General features: G+C 40.9%; 1 protein-coding gene across 1 annotated transcript in view; it reads left to right on the top strand.

Annotated features, from left to right (window-relative positions):
- Window positions 1-21,159, top strand: part of pigg (phosphatidylinositol glycan anchor biosynthesis class G) — a 175,639-nt gene that overhangs the window by 62,400 nt on the left and 92,080 nt on the right. The gene's annotated exons all lie outside the window — the stretch shown is intronic.

Genomic DNA, 21,159 nt, shown 5'->3' on the forward strand with positions numbered 1-21,159 from the left:
TCCCAAGAGATTTCACAAGAGTTTTTGTCTGAACTGACATACTTAAATATTGTGTCAAAAAGATGGATAGATGATGTATATTTGGTTGAAGGGGATGCATGTCTAAATGGATGGATAAAATGGAAGGATGGATGGATGGATGGAGGTACTGAAATATTGTCTCAAAAAGCCAAATAATGAGGTCTGGATGCAAAACTTTTTTCTTCCATGAAGTCTTGTTGATGTGTTAATGATTTACACTTTACATTCATAACTTAACTAGTTACAAACATTCAGTTTAAAAAAAAAAAAAGAATAGGGATGTTCATTTGGTTTATTTTTCCTAACAGACAACCGGTGCGCGTTAACCGATTATTAACTGTTAACCGACAAGAATATTTTAAATTAGAATTGAATTAAATTAGAAAGGATAAGTGTCTGCGACCCGTTAAAAATACTAACATTCGTTTCCCGAGGATTCATTTTACATGCGCAATTAGCAGCAAACAACAGAACGTGAGGATTCACATGCATCACATCACGCACCTGTAGCGCTTCTGCGAGTTTAGAAAAACATAATAAAGTTAGGCTATATATATATATATATATATATATATCGTCATTTGAAGTGGATCAAAATAGTTCATCAAAGTTGTCCTAAGACAAGAACACATTTTGCGGCATCTTAGTTTTAGGACAACTTTGATAAGGCATGGATCCACTTCAAATGTTGACTAGTGTATAATGAACAAATAGGTCTATATGATAAATATATCTTCTTAAATAATAAATTAAGAAAGTTAAAGAAAAACTGTAACAATGTTGCCCAGTATACAGAGTTTCAGGTTCATTTTTGTGCTGTGCTAAAGGAAACCAGACGGCAGAATGCGGCATCATATTTTTCTTTAGGCTTATTTTACAAAAGCACAAAGATTTGTTTTTATTGTGAATGTACTCAAATAAAGGCAAACCTTTTACAATTCTGATTATCGTTGTCTAAAAGGAGAAGTTGCTTCCACTGTTAGAAGAAAAAAAATTCAAGTGATTGCGCTGGCGCCGCATGCGCGCACACAGTTAATCTTTGCTACCTTGACAACGTAGCCTTTTCATTATCATAATAAATTACAGTCAGTCAAACATGAAAAAAAAACACTGCTCAGTTTAAATATGTAATAAAATATGTGCCGTTAAGTGTTATCACTGTACCACCGTGATGTTATGCAAAACATTTTGTTTTATGTAGATATTGGAAAGCAAGTGCAGTAGGCTACATAATAAATAATAATTTGCCATTCAAATACTTGGCGAATATGGAAACATTTGATTTTGTGTTGAATGAGAGACCCAACATTAGTTTCAGTTTAGTTTTAACCTAAATTAATTTGTTTTGGCTTGTCATTTATATTGCTATATGTTCTTATATTTAATTCTTGTTCTTTTCTAAATACTGTTAGCTGAAAGGCTTTGTTGTGGAGTGAGGTGAACTAAAATAGCCTAGCTATGTTTACAGTGTTTATTATAATGTTCGTAAACATTTCATGTCGCCATTAGGCCTATTTCTGAATAAAGTAATAAAATGCGACTTATGTGTGACTTATGTTTTTTTCTCTCTAAAAAACAAAACCAAAAAAAATAATTATACTCGTAGTGTGTTTTAACCATGCCGCAAATCTTTTTAAAATTCTGATAAATTACTGAAAAAAAATATATATAAATAAATAAATTAATTAATTTTTAAACCATTTAACTGATTGTGTTAATCGCTCAAAATTATATAAAATCGGTTACTGGTTAACCAGTTAAAATGAACATCTCTAACTGAAAAAGAAACTTATTAAAAATAGCTTCCAGTAATTTAAATACAGCTGAAAGAAAATGTTAAGAAATATCAGAAAAAAATATATATTTGATGAAATGCTTGAAAGTCTAAAACGGTTTTGTTTTATATTTGTTTGGTTTTAGGTTTGAATCTGCCATTTAATAATTGAATGTTATTAAATAATATAAATAATGCTAAAGTAACAGAGTCATGGTCTCTCAGAGTGTCTCTTACACTTTCACATTACATTTGACTACTAACTATGGCATTTGTCTCATAAAAGCAACAAGCTTCAGTCTTGTAGTCTGCTTTAGTTTAGTTTATTTCAGTTTTGTTTTCCTGTTTTGCTGCTTGAGTAACAAGCTCATGAAACACTGAAACAGTAACCTGACATAAGAGCACAGGTTTGAGAACACAGACATGACTGGACATTTAGAGCACTTTAAATCCATAGAAATAGAGAATATATACCCTTTAGCCCAAGCCTAGATGTGTTTGTATATGTGTTTGTGTGTCCTCCGCTGTCTCTTTTGCAGTTTGGTTGCATTTTCTCTCAGTGGGATATCTGGCCTCCCATGAACATCCATCTCTGGCTCATTCACTTTTCACCTCTTACAGCATTGAGTGTTTTGCTGGGTTATGAGGTGTGAGTGTGATTGTACATGGTTAGAGTGTTTGATGCTGATGTCTGCTGACATTTTCATAGACTCGTGTTGCTGTTTTCTAGAAGTGTATGTCTTGTGTAGCCAGGCATTTTGACTCGTTATAAATCTGAATCACAGCTTATTCTAGCTACAATAGCTACAAACTGTCAGGAAGAGATTGTTTGACTGATATGGGAAGCAACCAGAAGAGTTTTTTTGTTTGTGTGTGCATGTATCTAAATTTGTTGAACAATAATAGATTGGTATTCAAATTAGTGCACAGCAAACCGCAAGCAGCTGCACAGATGCTGATGCATCCCATTGGATGAGGATCGGCTTTTATGGTGGGAAGAAGATGCTTTAGCCGGCAGAGCGTATTTTGTCTGCCCGTGCTGTTTGAATGAGATCATGATAGATCATGACAGGATGAAAATGTGATTTGCCTTTATGTAAACTGTTTATATACAGTATGTGCACAAATTGTGGCATTCTGGTTTTCATATGCAATTTTATTCATGCATATGGTTTGATTAATTATTATTATTTTTTTATTTTAAAACTATGTACGTCATATTTATTGTTAAATAACGTTTTAATTATTAGCATTTAAATTTTTAAATTATAAATTACTTTTATATATTACTGTTTTTATAAATATTTGAGAACAAAATAAATGAAATATATACAACTGATTTATCTATTATTTGCTAAAACTAGATCTGAGTTAGTGTTGTCAAAACACCCGGTACTTCGGTACCAAGTCGGTACTAAAAAAATGTAAATGTGACGGTACCAGGTTTCTTTAAGTACCGGTAGTACCGAGGTCCCGTTCAAACCCGGTTCAGCGCTATAATTTCTGCGAAGCAGAAAACAAGGACGGAATCTCAAAATCCAGTCATGAAAATGAAACTTACATTTTAATATGGACAGTCATGGAATTTGTCAAAGTTAGCATAAATTAATCAAATCAAATCTCCATATGGACCAGTATCTGTAAATGTTAAAGGCAGGGTAGGTAAAACATGTATAAAAAACTTTTTTTCCAAATTTGTTTAAACTTTATTTATATATCAATACATAATTAAAATGTAAGTACTCTAAAAAAGAAAGTATAAATACTAATGTATTATTATACTTAGTACTAATGTACTTATTACTAATGTACTTATTACTAATGTATTATTAATGTATTACTAGTACTTATTACTAATGTATTATTATACATCGAGTGTCTGTAGACCTCTCACGACTGTTTTAAAGACAGCTCATTATTTCCATTCACTCCATCCCCTCCCTTCTGGGCTCCTTCCAAAGCCTCTACTACGGCTCGTTAAGTAATGTTATGTTAGCTATATTACGCAGCTACGTGTGCTAATGACACATGTTTCATGAAAAAATAAACAAAAAAATATGTATGATCAAAATACAAAAAGAAAGATTTACCTGTCCAGCAGAAATAAAGCCATCAAGGAGTCACTTTTCAGCCCCTTGAGTTCCCTCAGTTCTCGCCATCGCTGGAAAGCCACGCCGATATTAACTCACTATTTATTTCTTTGTTTATCCAAAGATTTTTTGTTCATTGCCTTTTCTTGTACTGTTACTGTCTTCCTTTTTTTTGCCTGGTTTGCCTTCACTAACTGCATAGGCCTTGCTATTTCTCTGCCATTGTTTTGGTATTCCTAGGATCCGTGCCTCTTGAATTCCTCAAATCAAACGTGCGCGCAAGTGGGCAGGTCATGTGTGGCAAAAGGGTGGTTGCCATGGTTGTGAGAGAGTGACAGTCGCCTAAGCCAATCCTATGTTTCGTCCCGAATGGAAATAATGAGCTGTGTTTAATACAGATTAAACGGTCTAGAGTCACTCGATTTTTATACTCTTTTTATCAGAGTACTTACATTTTAATTATGCATTGATATATATAGAAAGTTTAAACAAATTTGGAAGAAAGTTGTTTATAAATTTTTTACCTACCCTGCCTTTAAGCCGCAAAAGTTGTTTGAAATATGAATCCGTGTTCTGCGCGTCTCTGTGTGAATTAATGAATGGCAGAGACGTGCGGGTTTGTTTACTACATAGACTGAAGCGCGTGACACTTGCATTAATTTCAGCATCTGAGCTTCAGAGTTCTCTCTCCATCAAGCGATCTGAACTTTTCAGTTCATCTCAATGGACGCACAGCCCACCTGTATTTGATGCTCTGTAAACTCTTTGTGAAGGCGCACGACTCACCGTCGCTTTACTGATAGCGCTGTTTCTCACACATGCAAAGAGAGAGAGGGCGAGAGTCTTACCATGCTGAATCGAAACGCTATATGTAAACTATTCTTTGTTGTCTTCTCCTGTCAAAATAATGGAGTTCATTTAGAATTATTCATATTCATTTTCGAACAAGCAGAAGACATAACGGTTTCTCCGGTAGTGGGCGGAGCTAATGCGTAAATGGCAATTTCATTGGCTGGCGCTGATCTAGTACCGTCCCTGTTTTGATTTCAGCAAATCAGTTTGACCGAACGCAGACAACGTGATTAATATTCATGAACCCAGCAGCTCATCAATTCATAGTGCATTATATATACATTAGTATGATAGTAGAATTACTAGTAGTATTATCTTTTAATAATAATTAATATGATCTATTACTATTTTTTTTACAGAAACCCTCAATGACCAAAAATACCTTAAGCTTCACCACCAGTCTTAAGTTCAGTTAAAATGACAAATGTGCATTCATTAGGCCTAAAAGTTAATTTTTACATAAAGGCATTGAGCTAGAAATATTACTATTATTTAGTAAAATGTATGTGATACTGCTACTACTGTTGAAAAAAATTATAAAACTTTATTTTTTAAAGAAATAAATCACAATATTTCTTCCATGTTTTAATTTTAATAGCAAATCCCCTTTATTTATCAAAAATAAAATGTGTTTAAATTTCATAAATTAAAAGACAAATTAAATTTGGGTGAAACTTGTTTACTGTTTTTAATAATTATATAACTTGTAGAAAAACTTTAAACACAATTGTAAATAAGTATAAAGAATGGCATTGGTTTTATTTTTAGTGCTAAAAAGTTATTTTTTTTAATTAGCATATTTTTATGTTTTGCATTGGTACCGCAACAAAAATACATTTAATTTAATTATTAATATTATTATTTTTAAATAGAAGTACAAGCATTTCTGTAAAGACAACACTGTTTCTTTTTTTAGTCCTGTGGTTCCTATTCGTCTTGAGATTCCTTATGTTCTGATGTAGGCTTAACCTGTGCACTCTAACTGCAGGAATTATGTTAAACCAGCCAATCAGATCAAAGTTTATGATTTCAGCCCACTCTTGACATTCCTTTGTGCACACTATGCATTAGACATTGAATTTCCCCCCTTTCACCTTTGCTCGAGTGAAGGTTCAAGAGGCGTGTGGAGGTTGAGATCTGATTGATGAGGATGACATACCGCCGCAGCCCACTTTTGTCCTTCCACTTTCTATGGAAATTTAAAAATATGAGATTGTTAGAGGTCAGCTCTTTAGTTTCTGTGTGACGTACAGGCAGATATTACCTCCCTTCACCCATGTCTGTCTTGCTCTCTTTGGGATGTAGAAACTTCTCCATCATGCTTTGCAGCCTAATGAAGCACTTAATTACATTGCAGATGAATTATTGTGATTAAGGGGAGAATCATTCATCTGAGTTTTTCTAAGCACATTGACCTGAAAGCGAGACATCTGAAGTTTTCTCCTGATAACACTTTTCCCACGGTAACACGCTGAGAGCTGAAGCTCATGACGTCGCGCACCATTAAAATGCAACATGCAGCAGAACCCTGAGTCACACTAGAGATCTTGACCTGCTTTTCACTGTGTGTATGAAGCAGAGGCAGTGCTCAAAAATCTTCATACTAGCATACTGCAGTCTATAGTAAATACTGTATAGTGCATACATTTGTTTTTAAATCTTGGAAATAAATAAAAAGTGATGTTAGTTACTAATTACTTTTTGTGACTACTTTATATATAACTACTGTATGCTGCATATTTGGCAAATAAAGGATGTCATCTGTGTATTTAATTTACTATGAACACTTTACATACTGCATACTGTAAAAATAGTGATAGTGATATGATAGTTTGCCATTCGAAAACACCCAGAGGGTCTCTTTTTGTGCCTTTTTCAGCACTTTCATCTGGAATGCGTTATGCATTATTAAGCATTATTAAGTTTGATTTATCTGTCTATCTATCTAACTATCTATCTGTCTATCTGTCTGTCTGTCTGTCTGTCTGTCTGTCCGTCGGTCTCTGTCTGTCCATCTATCTGTCTGCTTCTTTCTCCCTTCTCTTTCCTTGTTTTCTTTCTTAGTTCCAGCTGTAAATATTCATGAATAATCCCCTTTATTCCAGGCTCATCCGAGCAGACACTCTGTTTGGCTTTTCTCTAACTCTCCTGCTCTGTGATCAATGCTGTGAATTAAGCTTTCATTATTAAGCAGACGCCACTGTGTCTAAGAGAGGACAGAGCATTTTCTGAGAATCATCCTCACAGGCAGAGGTTTCTCATTGCCGTAACACCATTATGAATCTTGCAGCTCTAATATGTATGACTTTCAGCTGATACTGTGGAAATAACGCTATGTTTCACTGTCATAACACTGTGTAACAGTTGACATGGATTCATGAGCTAATTCAGCATAATCATATAATTGATTAATCACAGCCTCGCTTATTTGTGTTATGACAATAGATCGTTCCAGGAAAGTGAATTCATTCATAAGAGAATAGATTGATGTGAAAACGCTTCTAATGTTCTGTTTTACCCGCTAACACTCAGTAATTGTCCCATTCATCACTTTTTCACTGGGTTAACATGAGTTCAGTCAGCAAATCATGTTTTGGTTTATCACCTTTCTGTCTTAAGGGTTTAAGCAGACAAGATGCAGCAGATTAAGATGCTACATGGACGCTCAGGAAAAAAAAAAAACATTCACATGGCCTGGAGGAATTTGTGGCTTCACATACTATCTGTCCAAAGCAGCATGCATGATTAGAATTCATATGCACGATGCACTGATCATGCATACTACTCATATAGTATATAAAGCCACATCCTGCAAAATCACAACAAGTTAAATATATTGTACTGTATGCCAAAAGTGCTCATATGGTAGATTTTCTGCTCACACTAAATATTACGAACAACACCATTGCTCAAAATTTTTTAGTTGCCATAGCAGTTCCAATTAATATTGAATTTTAAGATAATTCATTTAGCATCCATTAGTTGTTGAGCGTTCATTAGTATCGTATGGTAATTTGGCTAGTAATTTAATTAATTGTGTGCATCCAAAAAAATTGCGACAAAGAGGCTTGTTTTATAAAGATGCAATTTTAAGTGCATGCTTTTAGTATGTTATACAAGTATGCAAATGACATTGCAGCCTATATGACTTCATGGACAGTTTTGTGTGTTTTTGCATTTACATCTCAAAGTAATTTAGCTATAGTATTTAAGGCCATTTATTTTGTGCATTTAAACAGTTTGCAAGAAAAACTTTTGTAATTTGTAATTTTGTTTAATTGCATGATGTGACAATTAATGAATTGCAAAAGGGCCAATAAATTAGCCCAGAAAAGATTATTTAAAGTCATTATTGTGTTAAATGAAAGAAGCATTGAATGCAAAGGACAATAAATAAATAAAGTAGTTTTAGAAAGAAACATAAACTTGAAGCCTGTGGCTGTGGCCATTTTTGTTTTTTTTTGTTTTGTGAAGCTGCATCTGAATTGGCATTATAATGCCAATATCTTATAATTATATAAGATATAATTTACACATGAAACACAAAGTTGCATGAATTTAAATTGCATGGGTTTACAATAAAAAATTGAAATATTATTGAAAAACTAAAATTGCCAGTAGGTGGTGATTTCTCACTGTCCTAAAAAAGTGAGTCATTCAGTCGTTCATTCAACCGATTCCTTCAAACTGCTGATTCTTTCTAGAATATAGCAAGAGAAGTGCATCCCAATTTGCTTACTAGTTATATAACACAATTCTGAATAAAAAACTCAGAATTGTGAGATATAAACTCATAATTGAGAGAAAACATTAGGCTATATTAGACTGTAATTTATTGTCGTCATGCATCATGTTCGTTAGCAACTGCTGACAGTGTGAGATGACGTACATGGACAACGTCAGTGTTAACTCAGCAGTAGAGTTACTCTCACGGGACACTGCACTTATTCGCAGTCACAAAAGTACATTATAAACCGCACAGTAAAAACCTTGTCAAACAGCGCCTGATTACTGATCTAAGTTTTCTGTTGTGTTAATACTATTAAAACACACAAGGTTTATGTTTAGACTCTATGTATAGTTGGTAATGTCTAAAATGAAAGTAAGCCGTTAAGAGAGAAATGGATGCGTGCCTGTATATTAGATGTTAAAAGGAACAGAGCTAAACATGCTGCCAACTGTCATTAAAAAGGTAGATCATCCTGTATTAGTTTCTTTCTTCTGCTGAACACAAAATAAGATATTTTGAAGAATGTGGGTAACCGAACTGTTTCTGGTCCATATTGAATTTGATAGTATGAAAAAATATTATGGAAGTCGCTGTGGACCACGATGGTGTTTACTTATTCGCATTCTTCAACCTAACATTTATCTTCAGCAGAAGAAAGAAACTCATTAAGGTTTAAAGCAACCTTTTAGTAAGTAAATGATAGTACAGTATAAAAATAAAACACTTCATTTTTGGATGAATTATTCCTTTAATGCTAATAATAAAACGAAACACAAAGAGAAAAATCACTCACTACTCTTGATTTAAAAACGTTAATAACAGGAATCAATCTATATAGTGGTTTATTTTTATATTTGTTGATTCAGTTTTTTGAATGCTCCTGCTAAATACACCTATTGTACCTGAAAATAAAACACTGTTTGTATATTATGTGTATCTTTGTTCTCATTTTTTAATAACAAAGATAAAATACAAAGATTTATATTTTCGCCCGCTTTGGCCTAAATATCCACCCTTCTTTTTTATGTTTTTGTCCTTGAAAGGCTTTGTCTTTATAATAGGGAAATTAGTTTGGCTGTAATGTTCAGACAGCTTGCAAAATATATATATTGCATTGGTCGATATTGTCACGGGGTGAAGAATCACACGACAGCGAGGAGAAAAAAGTAAGGCCCCGGAGGGTGGATTTATTAGGGTGAGAGAGTTTTTAGTGGTCGGAAGTGGGAAGTGCTGGTGCGCTGGTCGTGGTGGTATCCCAGGTGCGGCGTGTCCGTGAGCAGCATGTATGTACATGATTTTGTTTTTGAGAAAAAAAATGTTATGCGTGGTTGGTGAAAAACGTACTCGGTTACTAACGTAACCTCGGTTCTCTCTAGAAGAGGGAACGAGTACTGCGTCTTAGCTAAGACGCTACGGGAAAAGTCTCTTTTCACGAAATACTGAAGCAAATATCTAGCCCCATATCTAGCAGCACCCGTAGATGCGGCAATATGACATCACACAGTCGAGGCAAGGCCTGACCAATGTGGCAATGCGGGTCTTACGCAATACTGCCCATATAACAGTTGGCAGCGCATAACGCTCACGAACTCAGAGTTCCCATCAGGGCCCTGATTCGACTATACTGATTCGACTATACTGAAGGCCCCTGGAAGCGTAAGCTAACGCTATGGCGTCAACTATCCATCTGGATAGAGTCTGTCTCGAAACAGCCATTCCCTTGGAACGTCCACTGAACGAGACAAACAGCTGCTCAGTCTGTCGAAAGACAGCGGAGCGAGACACATAAGCTCTTTAAACCCTAACAGGGCAAAGAAGACTCGAGTCTCCATCCTCTCCTGACACCGACAGGGCAGACAGGGCAATAACCTGAGCCCGAAACGGCGTGTTGAGGGACTTCGGCACATAACCGTGCCTAGGATTGAGTATGACCCTTGAGTCATTAGGCCCAAACTCCAAGCACGACTGGCTCACCGAGAGCGCATGCAGGTCACCCACACGCTTCACTGAAGCGAGAGCCAACAAGAATACTGTCTTGAACGACAGATGCTGGAGGCTAATCGATTGGATAGGCTCAAAAGGGGGACCCTTCATGGCCTCCAAAACCGCCGCGAGGTCCCATATAGGGACTGACGGAGGTCTGGGAGGATTCAGCCTCCTAGCTCCTCTAAGGAAGCGGATGACCAAATCGTTCCTTCCTATTGACTGACCAAGCGCTGTCCCTTATCCAACAGCTCCTGTAGGAAGGAGAGAACCTCCGTCACCTCACAACTAAGGGGTGAACATCCCCGAGCTGTGCACCAGCTGGAGAACACCGACCACTTCGAGGCATACAGCCGTCGTTGTCGACGGAACTCTAGCCTGAGTGATGGTATTTAGCACTCCCACTGAGAGATCAGCGGGTAACCTTTGAGCGCCCACACATGGAGGGACCACAACTCCGGTTGAGGGTGCCAAATCGAGCCCCTGGCCTGCGAGAGGAGGTCCCTTCTCAACAGCACTGGCCACGGGGCGATGTCTGCTAACTGCATCAAATCTGGGAACCATGGCTGAGCCCAAACCAGGAGGCGTTCCGCCAACCTCTACAGGTTTCAGGACCCGAGACCGCCCTGGCGATTTATGTAGGACACCACAGACATGTCGTCCGAACCGACTAAGACGTGGTGTCCCTTGATTCGGGGACAAAAGCACGTCAGCGCGTTCTTCACTGCCAGCATTTCCAGACAGTTGATATGTTGGAGCTTTTCCCGCTCTGACCACAGGCCAAAGGACGGTCTGCCCTCGAGCAGCGCTCCCCATCCCGAAGTGGAGGCGTCCGTCGACACCATCTTCACTTTCGAGGAAGTCCCCAGGCTTACACCTGATTGGTACCAGTCGTTAGCTGTCCAGGGTTTCAGGGCTGTAACGCAGCTCTGATTGACCCTGAGATGCAGCCGACCAGATACCCACGCTCCGCACGGTACCCGCGCTCTCAGCCAGAACTGCAGGGGGCGCATGCGGAGCAGGCCCAACCGAAGAACTGGAGATGCTGAGGCCATGAGACCCCGCATCTTCTGAAATTCTTTGAGCGAAACGGTCGCGCCGCAGCGGAGAGAATTCGCTGCGCGCTGAATGCCCAACGTGCGCTGTGGTGACAGCCGCGCCATCATGGAACGTGAGTCCAGAGCTATACCCAAAAACAGTCTCGTCTGACTGGGGTTCAGCGAACTCTTCGTCCAGTTAACACTGAGACCAAGTTTCTCAAGGTGATCGAGTAAAATGGCCCCGTGTTCCACGAGCTCCGCTCGTGATTGAGCCAGAATCAGCCAGTCGTCCAAATAGTTTAGCACTCGCATGCCTCTGAGTCTGAGAGGAGCAAGCGCTGCGTCCACGCACCTCGTAAACGTACGAGGAGCCACGGACAAGCCAAACGGCAGGACTGTAAACTGGTATGCCTGGCCCTCGAAGGCGAATCTCAAGTATCGCCTGTGATGTGACGCTATCTGTATTTGAAAATACGCGCCCTTCAGATCTATTGACATGAACCAGTGTCCTCTGCGAATATACGCGAGGAGTTTCCTGGTTGTAAGCATTTTGAAACTGCGTTTCGCCAATGCTTTGCTCAGCTGTCTTAGATCCAGTATGGGTCTGAGACCCCCATCTTTCTTGGGCACTAGAAAATATCTGCTGTACAGTCCCCCCTCGCTTTGAGCTTGCGATAGAGGCTCCACAGCCCCTCTGCTCAACAGTTTTAATATTTCGGCTCAAAGTAGGTGTGCTACTTCTGTTTTGACCGTAGTTTCGACGCGCGCTAAAAAGCGCGGAGGGCGTCGAAAAAACTGTAGCGAGTAGCCTTCCTTTATAATGTCTAGCACCCAATCCGAAACCTCTGGAAGCGCTGACCATGCGTCTGCATGAATGGCTAGGGGTTGGATGCGAAGCACGCTCTGTTGGCTGGGCAACGGCAGCGCTTCGATGTGCTCTAACATGGGCGTTAAGCCTGTGACATTTGAGGCGGGGAGCGCGCTGATCACAGCGGGCAGATCGCTCGTCCTCGACCCCCCCACGGTGCTTAACCGAGTGAGGGAGGGCTGAGCGGGTCCCGTGGGACTCGTGCTGTCTGTGAGTAATTGTGGACTGTAAGCGTGCACATTTACTGCTTTTGACTCGCTGTCTGCCTGGGCAGAACGAACGTGCACGGGTTTCGTTTTTACAGAAACCACATGACGCGTGTGACATAGTGTTTGTGGGCACTGAGGAGTGGGCACGTTTACTATGCAGTGTGCGACTTGAGTCGCAGATAGCCTCAGTTCCCATCTCGTCCAGTTTACAGAGGAGATCACCCAGGAATATCTGCAGCCATCGTGTGTAGTGCAGACGCAGCCTGCACAGCAGCAGAAAAGATTCACACGAGCAGAGGTGACGTCATGCGGCAGGCTTTAGATGGCAACATCGCTTTCGTCCGCCGTCCAGCAGAGGGCGGACAAAGGTGTGTCGCTATCGCCTGTTCCACCGGCGGAAGTGACTGGTAGTTCCTGTTTTTAGCATCATCCAGTGTGGAGAATGCTAGTGAGACAGACGAATGAGTTTGCGCTGAATATGGAGCGTTCCAAGCCTTTGCCACCTCTTCGTGAAGCTCAGGAAGAAATGAGGCGGGCTTTGAGAAGTACGCTCATCCGAAAGGAAATACCATCCAGCCGGGAACGAGAGGCGGGGCGCTGGTGCAGACCACTCGAGGCCGAGACTCGTCGCGGCCAGCGTGAGCACTCGCCTCGGCTCCTTCTCGATGTCAGCTCGTTTGCTGGGCTTCTGAGCAGAAGACGGTTCCGGAATCCGCTGGAAGCGGCACTTTTACAGGCGCCTCAGCGCAGCGGAGAATGCAGGCTCAGAGAAAAAGGCCAAGCGAGTCCTTAGAGTCACCATGACAACAGCTCGCAGTGAGGGCATCCGCCGTCAGCGAGCGCGAGCGCTGCATGACCTTCACCCAGGCAGGAGACACAGATGACGTACCGGTCTCCCTCGCTGAGTGGGGCTCTGACGAGCCGCAGGAAGGCATCTTAAAAAAGACGCAAGCTCTTTTACGAGTGTGTGTCGCAGGGCGAACACACACACACACGCATAAGGAACAGTTGTATATAACAGAATTGAAAGGATATGTGCGCCGGAATGCGCAGCAGGAACGGCAGTGGAAGGCGGCGAAGGCCAGCAGCTTCAGAAGTGACTCATCCCGCTGAGATGCCTATCAGACGGCGCTTGCTTCCTGCGTGATCCAGCGATGCGTGAGCTTCGCTGAATAGATGAAAAATCAGGTGAGTCAGCCTTTTCGAGCTCCTTTTTTCACACCCGTTTCGGCGGGAAGTAGCATGAAGAGCGCGAAGCGCCCTTATTGGTCTGATGTTGCATCAGCCTGCGCTCGATAGGCTGTGCAGTTGCCGCAGAGCAGCCAATGAGCGAGCGAGCCGTCTCGCCTATGGCTGTGTGCTGCTGCAAATGCGCTTTACAAAAATTCAAAATTAAGGATAATTTTTTGCTTCAGTATTTCGTGAAAAGAGACTTTTCCCGTAGCGTCTTAGCTAAGACGCAGTACGAGAGAACTCTCGTAAGAGAACTAAAAATGTTAAAACACTTGAATAAGGCAAAAAACACATAAAGAACAATGGTTCCCGGGATTTTTGAGAACTGGAGCTTGTAGCCTAGAATTTTTCTTTCTAAATTATGTGAAAATCATCTTTTTTTTTCTTTTTTTTTCTTTTTATTGAAGGAAGAACAAAGTGATGTATCACATACAGAAAGGGTTAACAATGTTCCTTATTACAATTATTACTTTCCCACAACCCACCCACTGAACATAGAAAATAAATAAATAATAATAATAAAATATATAAATGTATAAAAATAAATTAAAATAAACAAATAAAATCAAAAATAGAAAAAAAAAAGTATTTCGAAGTTCTTATATTACAAACAGTGAGAAAATAATTGACATCATTGTTAGCCCATTGTGTTGGATTGCATTATCCGTTTCAATTTGCACAGGCCTTTTAATAACAATATTAGTTTTAGTTTTAGGGAAGAGTTACGTCCTTTTCAAAATATGAAATCATTGGAGTCCATACTGAATAAAAATGTTTAGTGGATCCTCTAAGAGAATATTTTATTTTCTCCAATTTCAAAAACAGCGTCACATCACTAAGCCAAAGTGAAACTAAAGGTGGTTTATTTGATTTCCAATCAAGTAATATTCTTCTCCGAGCCAAAAGACATGCAAAAGCACATGCGTCTTGACAATTTTTGGACACAACCACACCTTGTACAGGTACTCCAAAGACAGCCATCTCAAAACTAGGCCTGATATCCTTAACATATGCCTCAGACAAAATTTTAAATATAGCTGTCCAGTAATCCAGCAGTCTGGGACAAGCCCAGAACATAAGAGCAAGGTCTGCTTTAGCAGAGTGACAACGCTCACATGTATCATCTACATTTGCATATATCTTGGACAGCCTAACCTTACTGTAATGAAGTCTGTGGAGGACCTTGAACTGGATTAAACCCAAGCGAGTACAGGAAGTTGTTCCATTCACTCTAAATAATGCATTATTCCAGGTTTTCTCTGATATATCCACTGCCAAATCCTTTATCCATTCTGCCCGGATTTTGTCTAGATTAATATTTTTTATTGACATTAAAGTATTATATACATTAGACATTATTCCCTTCAAATGTAAGGGGATGTTTAAAATTGTATCCAATCCTGTACTGGGAGGAATGGATGGATATGTGGGACAATGATTTTGTATCAGATGACGAACCTGAAAATATCTAAAAAGGTGTGATCTTGGCAGGTTATATTTTGAGGAGAGATTGGAAAAAGGGGCAAAAACACCATCAATAAAAAGATCGCTAAATTTGACAAGACCTGATTGTTGCCACTGATTGAAGACTGAGTCCAATTGAGCTGGAAGGAATATGTGATTCTTGCATATAGGGCTGGCTATGGAGAAGTCTTTGAAACCAACACATTGTCTAAATTGAAACCAAATCTTGAGAGTGTTTGCAACGACTGGGCATTGAGTATACAATGAAATGCAAAGGGGAAATTTAGATAAAGCTAAATCAGGAAGGGATGATGGAGTACAGGAGTTTGCCTCTGAAAAACACCAAACATCTTTGGGGTTCTGAACCCAATACAGTACTTTTGAAATATTTGCAGCCCAGTAATAATACCTGAAATTAGGAATATTCTCTGTTGTGTGGGAACAGAAATCGCCAAGGATCAACTGCCCCCACTTGATCCATGAATGTTGGTAAGGCTTGGGCCATCTTGGAATGGGATACAGATTTGGGGTTAGAACGGTCAAGGGACGGATCCATTACACAGTTTATATCACCACCAAAAATCATAAGATGGGTGTTTAGGTCTGGCAATAATGAAACTAGCTTATTAATAAAACTCACATCATCCCAATTAGGCGCATATACATTAACTAATATGACAGGAACATTATATAATATCCCAGAGACTACAACATATCTTCCCTGAGAATCTGCAATAGAAGCAGAGGCAGTAAATTGAATGCTTTTGTGTATCAAAATGGCAGTTGCATGTATACACAGATCAAAAACGCAATCGACAACGTACATTTTTTCTCACTATTAAATTTTTCTGAAATCATAACATAAAACAAAACTTTTCTAAGACACTTTTTGTTGGTAAAAGTCATATGCGAGTAGGCGTCAACTATCATGAATATCATTGTGATTTACACCTGAGAAGACAAAGGCCCGCATAATGAGCTGCATAATGAGCCTTTCAGTCAGCTGTGCCACTGTGAGGGAGGTGTTAAAAGAAAGAATGTGATAACAAAATAAATGTATATAATTTTATGTTTGTAGTTTATTTAGAATATATTTAATTATCCCACAACATAATTTAATATCCACTTGGGGGAGCAGTTAAACAGTTTATTAGGAACAATCAAAGCTGACATTTTCAAACTAATTTTTTGCATCATTACTCAAGTCACACAATCCTTCAGAAATCCTTTTAACAATCTTATTTTCTACAAAAAACAAACAAAAAAAACATTTATTGTTATTATTATTATTATTATTATTACCATTATTATTTTTATTAATGTCGAAAATAGCTGAGAATATTTTTCAGGTTTGTTAGGGGGGATAAATTAAAAGAACACCATTTTTTGTTACATTTGTTACAGTTACATTTATTTGTTACATTTATATTATTTACATCAAGCTTTTGAATGGTATAGTATTGTATATTGTTATAGAAACTTCATAATGTTTCACTTGATTATACATTTAGTCAGGAATTATAGTTTGGAAAAAGTCTAACTAGTAAAATGTTTACACGTTATGTGAAAACTAGTACAAGTATATAAATAAATAAAAAGAGACTTACTCATGTTTATGATCTCTGCTGAATAAAGTGCTTCATTCTTTTTTTTCTGAGGAAATCCATTTCTCAAATCCTCAACCACATCACATCTTTTTGGGGTGAATTATGTCTTATTCCTCTCATCGCGAAGCAAACAGTAAAATAAAAACTTGAAGAACAGTCTCACTGCTTTTTCTTCTGTGTTGGCGTATTCAAGCCGCGCGTTTCAGTTTGAATCTGAATAGCGCGTTCATCGCGGGGGCGTGGTCACATTAGATATGGACGACGGAGTGGACGACGGCATCGTCCAAGTAGGCGGCCACGTAGGCTTGATGGGGCCGCAGGAGGATGTCCATCATACGGTATTGCCAGTGGCCACTTGGGGTGGAGAAGGCGGTCTTGGGCTTGGCCTCCTCTGTGAGTCCGACTTGCCAGTACCCCTTTGTCAGGTCGAGGGTGGAGATATACCGGGCCCTCCTGAGTCGGTCGAGGAGTTCATCCACTCTGGGCATTCAGAGGAAGAACAGCTCCTGGGCAATGGCCTTGGTGGTGGCCTTCTGTAGGGTGTTAGCCTCCGGATACTGGGTGGCGTAATCGACAATCACCAGGATGTGCTCGTGCCCCCGGGTGGACTTCGGCAGCTGCCCCACGATATCCATCCCGATCCGCTCGAAGGGCACCTCAATGATGTGTAGTGGAACCAGCGGGCTGGGGGGAGGGGTCCGTGGCGACGTTCGCTGGCAGGTCAGGCACGCCTGGCAGAACCTCTTCATCTCGGCGTCCAGGCCGGGCCAGTGGAAGCGATCCCGGATCCGTTGGACGGTATTCTGGACCCCGAGGTGGCCGGCCATGGGATGTGAGTGGGCCAACTCCATCACCGTCTCCGTCCGAGGCACTACCAGCAAGGTTTTTTCCTCCCCCCTTCGCGGTGCGACACAATAGAGCAGGCCTTTCCTGCTGGAAGACATCAAGATATAGATTAGGGACACTTGGGGACTCACCCTCTCTTGCGCTGTCGGATGCCAGCAGCACGGGGCGACGTCGGTCCCCCTTCTTCCGGAGGGGTCTTCGGCGGCTCCCACAGGGGCTGGCAGGCTGGGTGGCTGCGAGGAGGAGGCGGTCAAATCCGGGCCAGTCCCTCCCCAAACACATTGGCACCGGGAGGTCCGTGACGATCCCCACCTCAAGCGGCCAAGATCCTGGGGCGGCCGAAATGGTGACCCGCCGTGCCGCCACCTCTTGGGTGTGAGTCGCTCCTGGTCCACCCTCTGGGGAAATGGCGGCGCTCGCTCCCCAGCCTCCCTTGGGGCCGCATCCGCCAGTTCGACGGCTTCCACCAGCTCGCCGAGGGTAGTGGGATTCCGCATTCCTGCCGCTTGACGATGGGGCATGGGTAGTGCGCGCAAGAACCGGTCGACGACCACACGCTCCGCCACCTGGCTAGCGGTGGGATCCCCGGCCAGCAGCCAATGCCGCACGAGCCGGGAGAGTTCTGTCGCTTGGGCCCGGGCTGGGGACCGTGCGTTGTATTCCCAGTCAAAGAACAGTTGTGCCGCTGTGATGGGTGACAATCGTACCCGAGCCAGGATTTCCCGCTTCAGTTCCTCGTAGCTCTCACTGGCTTCGGGTTGGAGGGAGAAGTAGGCGCTGTGCTTCGCCGGTCAGGAGGGGTGCGAGCAGTCGTTCCCAGCCCGGGCGTTCCCAACGCTCTCGGATGGCGACGTTATCAAACATCTGCAGGAACATCTCTACGTCATCATGAGCGGTCATTTTGGGTATCAGCTGCGCGGCCTGGACACGGGGATCAGGCGGCGGAGCATGTCAGCCTGCCTGGAGGGCGGCGAGCTCGCGTTCCGTCTCCCCTTGACGGCTGGCGAGGTGTTCAGCAATTTGTTGCTGGCGGATGCTGAGCTCGATGGGGTGTTTGAGAAGCTCTTCCATGACGAGGGGAGGAGCGTCCGCCTGCACGGGGAAAGGGAGAGAAGAAACAGCGGTGAGGGAACAAAATATTAATTTTTTTTTCTTTTTTTTCTTTTCTTTTTTTTTTAAGTGAGGGAGGCTGTCGGTGACTCTTCACGCTTCTGCCCGCATTCTCCACCAGTGTCACGGGGTGAAGAATCACAGCGAGTAAGTGTACAAAGGTACAAGTGTACAAAGTAAGTAAAGTGTACAAAGTACAAGGTGCTGATCGGTCACGAGCTTTTTGCAAGGGAACACGGAGAACAGCGTTAGCATCCAGTCTTCTGGAGTGATCACTCACTTGTGTATCAGTGGCGGCGGCTGCTTGATTGTCGGCAGCCATGACCGATCGGCCGGTGATGAGGTTTCCAGGTGCTCCTCGTGCATTTCCAGGGCGACGCTGATGAGGCATCGGGACACGCGTCACAATATGTAAATGAGATGTTGCGACTGTGTTCTACAATTTGCACATTTTTTGTAATTTTGTAATTTGCACTGTTCAGTAAATCTGGCCCTAAATCGACATCACTAATAAAGAATATTTAAGGTTATTCATTTTGTGTATGCAAACAGTTTGCAACAGAGTGACTAATTACATAAAGATGCAATATTGAGTGCTTGCTTTTAATGTGTTATACATATACAAATGCAGCTTGTGTGTGTTCATGTACATGTTTCTATGATTTTGCATGCTTTGGAGAGTGTGAGCTTGCATATGTTAAGCCAGAGATGTGCATTAAGTATGCAGACAACACATGCTTGGCTGGTGTGTTGTTGGTTTTGCATACTTAACGTGTTTAATGACAAACAAGGAGGTGATAGTTTCCTTAAAATTTGTCATTGTTATTCCAAAACTGATTTTAACATGTTGACTCTTTAACATGAGCTGACTTGCTGTACAAACTGTTTGTCTGTGTCAGTAGTTGAGCTGCAAGACTGTAGAAGTCAGCCGTTCATGCCTAATGCATTTTAAATTGCACTCCCAACAATGGAAAACACAGTTGATCCAAGTATGTGACACAAACAGAATGTGTCTGTGTCATTCTACGCAGCATCAGTTCTGTGGAGAATCAGAGCTCCGAGATGGCGAGAGGCACGTTAGAAAGAGAGAGGCACAGAGCGAGACGGAGGTGTCCTGTAGTGAAGCTTCTGGGTGGTATGAGGCAGACGTGTCAGTTAGCTCACTTTGAGATCCCGCTGTGAAGGCCCTTAGTGTCTGTCTGCTTTAAAACACAGCCAGCAGACACCTGATTCTTATGCAACAGCTTCCTCATAGTGTCTTGATAATACCGTGGCTCTGTTTCAAAACCTTGTGAGTATTTCAAGGCATTGTATGTGAAGGCTGTTCTGAAAAATAAATGTTATTTTAAACACCTTCTTATGAGATCAGCATCACATTTATTTTGGGATGCGAAGGCTATCTTGCAATGCATTGCAGTGGGCTCAGTAAAAAAAAAAAAAAAAACATTCAAAATTTTTTTTTTTCATTTCTGATTTTACTGATTACAGGCTTGCTAAATAATAAGTTTTAGATTTATTTGTATTTATTTTATGTTATTAATTTGTTTAAAGGTCCCATGACATGAAATTTTCACTTTCTGAGGTTTTTTAACATTAATATGAGTTCCCCTAGCCTGTATATGGTCCCCAAGTTTCTAGAAATTTGAATCGGTGTAAATCGAGATTTTGCTATCTTTCTCTGCCTTAGAGAAAATGGAAGCTCAACCGGGCTGATCTTGAATCTCCTCTTTGTGACGTTATAAGGAGAAATGTTACCTCCCCTTTCTCTGCTTTGCCCGCCCAAATATTTACATATAATTCAGCCGCAATGTCAGCACAGGCATTACAAACAGACTTCTATGATATGGATTCGACAGCATCGCCACAAACAGTGAGTAACAGTGTTCATTAATGCCAGATCTGTGATCAGTGATTTTTTGATGTGTAGCTAATTATTCAAGTTCACATAGACTTTCTTTATAAATTGTTTAATACTGTATATGCATCAGTGAATCAAGCCAGTGACTAAACGATCAAATTCACGTTGTTTCTCTTAGTAGCATGAAACAAATCTGTTATTTAAATTGTGATTTAACTACAGAGAGCGATCAAAGAATGCTCCCTTAATTTTTTTTCGGAGCTGTCACACATCGCGAGTATATCTGCACACTTGCCCAAACTGAATGACGCTGTTATGCTGCACAACAAAGCTCTTACTGTATTCATGTGTTTGCTGTTAGTTGTGGTGAAAGCATTTTGTGAGAGAAAACTTGTTGCAATAATGACGAGATCACTGCATTCACGCGATAAACAGACTCTGTCTACTCAATGCTCATCACTGCAGCCTTTCATG

This window comes from Carassius carassius, chromosome 29, assembly GCF_963082965.1.
Source record: "Carassius carassius chromosome 29, fCarCar2.1, whole genome shotgun sequence".
Lineage (NCBI taxonomy): Eukaryota > Metazoa > Chordata > Actinopteri > Cypriniformes > Cyprinidae > Carassius > Carassius carassius.